This window comes from Solanum lycopersicum, chromosome 11 (assembly GCF_036512215.1).
Source record: "Solanum lycopersicum chromosome 11, SLM_r2.1".
Taxonomy (NCBI): Eukaryota; Viridiplantae; Streptophyta; class Magnoliopsida; order Solanales; family Solanaceae; genus Solanum; species Solanum lycopersicum.
This window is the reverse complement of record NC_090810.1, coordinates 7,293,792-7,300,155: the sequence shown is the minus strand read 5'-3', so window position 1 is coordinate 7,300,155 and position 6,364 is coordinate 7,293,792.

Here is a 6,364-nt window from a genome sequence, read left to right as displayed (position 1 = left end):
CAATCTCAATTAAACATAAATAAAGTATCATATATAACAAATCCTAATCAATTTAGGATTCCTACTACAACTTTGAATTATTATTTTCAACATTCCTCCGTAATTCAAAGTTGTATACTTTTGTCTCTTTTTTTCCTATTATTGTTGTTGTATCGAAGTATTTCTCTTCAATCTTCAATTGTTGGATTACATCTATTCGATTTTTCAATTGTTAGAGTACTTTTCTTTAATTCTTATTTTTTTATGGTTGTGTTCGAACACCTTCTCTTCAACTTCCAAATGTTGGAGCAATTTCTCTCCAACTCACGATATTTTTTTCTTGGTTGTATTGGAGTATTTCTCCCAACTTACATGGTTGATGTCCTTCCCACTAACACCTTTTCTTTTTAATTTTTTTCTTTGGTGTTGGAGCACTCTCTCTCCAACTCTCGTTAATGTCCTTTCCATCAACTCCTTTACATTTTGTGTTTTTTTTTAGTGTTGGAGTACTCTCTCTCCGATCGTTGATGTCTTTTTCATCAACTTCTTTTTTTTTACCTTTCACCAACACTTAATTAGAGAAGATTTTCTTCCTCTTGTTTCTCTTGTGCCACTTTTGTCTAGATCTCTTTAGAGTTGCAATCCTTTTGTAGGTGATTAAATTTTTTACAGTTAAAACACTTGGATCTAGTGCTTTTAAATAAAACATTATCCTCTGCATGATTATTTTTCTTATATATATTGTAAGGTGGAAATTTATCCTTTTGGATTGATTCACTTGATAATTTGGCAGCAAAAGCAACAACAGTTCATCTCTAATTGTCCTTATTTGCTTAAGTGCTTGCAAAGTGTTTATCAAATCATTTACTAAATTTCTTTAGGGATTTATAGATTCTTCAAGTAAAGAAATATTGGACTCAAACTTTTCAGGTTACAAGAATTTTCTCAATGATTTTAGTATCGAATTTTTTTATAAAACAGTTTAATTTTATTGGTATTGATGTGAGTTTGCCAACATGATCTTTAATGAGCAAATTTTAGGTACAGTAAAGATAGAAATCATATTTGTACGTTATAACTTAAGTTTGTGTAATTGCGCTCCATTTTCTATGAAGTTGTTATTTTGTTTAATTGTTTTTTGTATAGATTTGAATCTTAAGATAAATAAATAAAAATGAGATAATTGCTCTGACAAAAAAAGAAGAAAATCGTTAAACTCGCACACATTATGTTGTAATAGAATTTCTTTCTTTCTCTGTCTTTTTCATCATTGGCATGTAAAAAAAAAAATTTATACAAAATAAAAAAGAAACTATATTTTTACAAATTACTGGTGCTTACGAATTCTTAACCTTTAATTTGTATACAATTTTTTAAAACATAATACAATAAATTTTGTATTAGTCGTAAACAACATATGTATATGTTCTATGTTCGATTTGTCAATTTTTTGTATATAGTTGTAAACGGTATATGTATATATTCTCTGTTTGGCTTGTCAATTTTGTATTAGTGTGCTCGCTTGCGTGTGTATAAACAAAATTTTGTATTGGATAATAGTATATGTTATGTTCTTTGTATTGGATATATTTCACTTTCTCCTTAAATCTCTCTTCAAATAAGTTTTTTTTAAAAAAAATTATATATAGTTTTCACCAATATAAATTTTAATTATATATATAATTCCATTAATACATAATTTTAATTTAAAAATTTATATAGAAATAAATCTTTTATTTTTTTAAAATGGGTGGGCCTTAACCAATTAGAGTAGAATTGATTTAGAAGAGATTTTGAGAGAAATTAAAAGAAAATGGGAGAGAAGAAAAAAAAAGAAAGTCTTTCATTTTTTAATGTGTGGGCCCCAACTAAATGGCAATAATGGTGTAACATTCGTTGCACATTTGTTGAAATACAAATAAATAAAAATGTGGTCATATTTTGATTTAAATATTTGCTATTTTGTACAATTTTCTCATCTTTAATTCTTTCTGTTTCTTTCATCCTTTGAATCTCAAATTGTCTTTTACGGTTCAAAACTTGTTTTATCTGTTAATTGCTCAAATATTTATCCTTTAGAAAATTCATATTTCTATTAGAGTTTCACATGTCATGATTTTGGTGAAAATTTTTTCTGATATCGAGAAATATAAACTATTTATTGCTTTGAATTTTTTTAATTTTTCTTCATTTTGATTTTTTATTTGAGCCACAATTGGTTGGCAGGTAATGGTGATGGTTCACTATCTTCTTCAACACTATCTCACAGATTCAAAGATTGCAAATATATCTTCATATTCACTCATCATAATTGATAATTTTCTCTTTTGAACATAGGAGAAGAAATTAGCGGAAACATATTTGATGTCATACATGTTATTTGGTGGTGAAATTACTGGCTCTAATGTCAATTTGAAAAGAAATATTTTATTTATAAATTCAATATTCTTAAATTTTAGTTTTATATATTTTGTATATTTATGTATTCAATATTTTATGTGTATTTAAAATAACCAGTAAAATTGCTATTCAAAAAAGTAAAAATCATATTGAACTAGAATTAAAACCACTCTAATTAATAGATCCTAACTAAATCATAAATAAGTAAATATCATAAATAGCAAATCCGAATCAACTTAGAATTTCTACTCCAATTTTGAATTGTTATTTCCAACATAAAATTTTAGTAAGAAAGAATAAAATTGCTAACGATGAGATACAAGATGCTCGAAAAGAACTATCAGCACTATAATGGAGAGGTCTGAAAGTTTTATAAGAGTCAAGTTAATGAAGCAAATTGATGAAAAAGACTCTTTCGTACTTTTATAAAAACATTTTACCACAATTCAGCTTCAAATAAAGAAGTAGCAGAGGAAGCAACAAAACTATATTTCTAATAATCTGACGGATTTAAATTGAAATCCATACAAGTTTATATAAAAAGGTGAAACTTTAGTGGTATTTACTTATTTATTTATTTATCTAGTCTCTTAGCATGCGGTACTTACATAGATTTCATCTTTCCTTTTTCTATTTCTCAGAATATAATTGATGGAGATGATGAAAAGTTGAAGGGTCTAAAGACTATGTAATGAACAAGTGTTCAAGTCGTGACAATGGTGGATCCAAGATTTAGAGTTTATGGGTGTCAAATATACTTATCGATTAAATTAATTTTATATTTGATCAAATTATTCGTCTTTTTGATATATATCATAAATCAATCAATAAAGTAAATAATAAGATATCACAAATCCACACTTCACACCAGTGTTTTAAACGGTGAGAGCCGACAAAAGGCGACAAGGGTCTGCCTTGCCACGCGGCGAAGCGCTTGCCTTTTTGAATCAAGGCGCCAATTAATACCAAAAATTAAAAATATTTAATTGCATATACAAATATCCAAAATCTTAATAGTTATAACACATATTAGCAAATATTTGAATTCGAAAATCAATAGTAAATACTAAAAAGTCTAAAATATTAAAGACCAAATAATTCAAAATAGAATACTAAAACTTTAAAAGTCTATTCTTCTTCAAAACTATCCAACTCTTGAAGATCAACATCCTCTACATCATTATATTGTTCTTCATCTTCTTCCTCTTTTTATTCTTCATCAATTAGTGTCTAGTCCTACTTAAAGTTGAACTTGTAGATGTACTTTCTACTCCTTTGTCCTTGTCAAGTGTTCTTGATCTTGAAGAAATTCCCCTAAGATGATAGATACTCTCATTCGCTCCAATTGTCGTAGCAACACTACCCCAAGTAAGATCATCATCCTCATATACTAGTTCATCATCTTGATCTTGGTGGCATCCAACTAACCATTCATTTGAATCATCAATGTTATTCAAGCAATTTGGATCAATAAGATCACGAGCATCATAACGACATTTCAATGTTCTATTGTACTTAATGTACACTAGATCATCGAGACACGATAGTGCAAGTCTATTCCTCTTTTTGGAATGAATCTCTGCATAAGTTTTTGATATCAACTAATATATTTTGATACTAATGTAATATATAAATTAGGATATAAATTTTTTACTTGCGTGTTCAAAGACACTCCTATTTCTAAGGTTAATGAGTATAAATAAGTCAAATAATTTAAGTAAAATCTAAATCAACCCACTTACCTGGTGACCTTGTGTCTCTAGCTCTTTTAGCCGGATCACAACCAAATAGTCCATCCACTATTTTGTACCTAGGAAGCTCAACGACTAGTGAATCTTGTATTGTTGTATCATGGACCAACTTCTCAACACATGTATAATACTCAGTCATAGTTCCCTCTTCTTGAGCTTTATAATATAATTCTGGGTTCAAAACATGGCCTACAACATGCAAAGGCCGATGGAATTGTTCTGACCACTTTACATCAATAATTTTCAACACCTTTCTCATATTGCTTGTTAACTCCACGAAAACCTCGTGCAATAGTTTCTTTGGCTCTACCCATTGCATCATAAATATAACCCATTGGTGGTTTTTTCTCCACATCCACCAAATGAAGCACTTTTGTCAAAGGGCCACAAATTGTAAGTGCTCGAACAACATCATTCCAAAAGTATATAGAAACAATAAGATTGACAACTTCTTTTCTCGAAGTTTTCTTTGCAAATTTACTTGAATTTCATTCAGTTGAGAGGACTAAAGTTATCATGTTTTTTTATGTATATACATAGCTCTCAAAGTTAAGAAGGTCGTTGCAAATCTTGTCTTGTCCGATTTCACCAAATTTCTTTCCTTGGTGAATTTCTCATCAAGTTTAATAACAATAGCCTTTGACTAATGTAAGAATGGATTTTGATGGCCTTCTTAAAAACTGTTATAGAAAGATTATATTATATTAATTAGTAGCTAATGAATTATTTACCATAAAGAAAGTTAAAGGATAGGTCGATAGGAGAGTGATATTACCGGAAGCATATGACTTAACCTTGAATATGTCACCAAATATCAAGTTGATGCAATGAGCGGGACATGGAGTCCAATAAATGTGTGGGTACGCACTCATCATCATACTTCCCGCTTTAACATTCTAACTAGCATAATCGGTGACAATCTGTACAACATTTTTCGGTCCAATTGTTTTAATAGTACTTTCGAATAACTTGTACATTTTAGTGAAATCGGTAGATTCATTGCTAGCATCAATATAACCGAGAAAATACACTACCGATTGGAGAATTCATCAAAATATTAATGATCATTTTACCATTTCGTGCCATCCATTTGTCCATCATAATGGAACATCCAAACTTTGTCTATTGCACTTTATGCTCATCAACAATTTTTTCTACTTTCTCCACCTCTTTTTTTATGTGAGTGACTCTAACTTATGGAATGTACGAGACTTCATTCTGGGGACATGTTGTCCTACCGCCTCAAGAATTTATCAAATGATTTGTGATTGACACAATTAAAAGGGAGACCTGCATCATACATTCAAATTGTAAAAGCACTTATGGCACACTTTCTTAGAATTTTTTTTGTTTCATCAATTCCTCCTCCTTTTTTAAAGCCTCCTTTTTGTGTTGATTTTTGTGAGAAAAAGAAATTCATATGGCCTTTCGTCACGCGGTGGATGATGCACCTCCACTAGAAAATATCTTTTGAGTTGCGGAGGGAGGCATCATTTCCACATATGACATTTCATCAAGATCATCATATCAATATATTCTTACGGCTGCCTCACTTGAAATTTGAGATTATTAGCGATCTTATTATAAGCCCTTACTTCTTCTCCAAAAGACACGTTAAAATCACCCACTAAATGTTGCTTGTGTCAAGTTATTCCACCATTAAATGTACACCCACATAAATTACAATTAACCTAATCTTTAATCTCTCCTTGAGTACAATAATTCCATTCAATATCTCACTTTTTGCTAGTATCCGCCTCTAGTTCACTCAATTCACTGTTTATGGACAAACGAGTAAATAATTATCGAAGAATTAAACTTTTTTTTAAAATTAGTGAAGGCAGATAATAAGCATTGGTCATTGAGCAGTGAACAGGGAAAAACAGAAAAAATAAGGAAAAGGACAAAAAAAATTACAAACCAACAAAAGAGACGAAAAAGAGCAGCAACTCAAGAGGAACTCAAGAAGAAGAAGAGGAACTGAAAAGAAAAAAAAGATGTATACGTATACCGACAGCAACTCGAGAGGAAGACGATGAGGAGCAGGCGAGCAACAACTCGAGAGGAAGAGACTAAGAAGATCAGCAACTCGAGAAAGGAAGAGAAGAAGAGAAGCAGCGATAGAAGAAGAGCAGAGTCGTGATCTCGTGGAGAAGAGAAATTGCATCTGTGAGTTTGAAAATAGATTTTAAAAAAACCCTAATTTTGACAATATTATTAAGTTAAATGACTTA